We start from the raw sequence: 204 nt of genomic DNA, 5'->3' as shown, positions 1-204 counted from the left end.
TCAGAGTTTATGTTGGGAGCTTTTTTCTTTCTTTTCATCCTTTTTTCTCTCTCTCTCTTTTTTTTTTTTTTTTTTTTTTTTTTTTTTTTTGCCTCCCGCCCGCCGGCCCGGGAGGGACTGACTGACTGACTGCTCGGCGGAGGGGCCAGCGGGGCCGGGGCCGCCGTCTCTCTCTCTCTCTCTCTCTCTCTCTCTCTCTCTCTC

The sequence above is a fragment of the Calidris pugnax genome, unplaced genomic scaffold (assembly GCF_001431845.1).
Source record: "Calidris pugnax isolate Ruff unplaced genomic scaffold, ASM143184v1 scaffold219, whole genome shotgun sequence".
NCBI classification, from domain to species: domain Eukaryota; kingdom Metazoa; phylum Chordata; class Aves; order Charadriiformes; family Scolopacidae; genus Calidris; species Calidris pugnax.
This window is presented reverse-complemented; position numbering follows the sequence as displayed.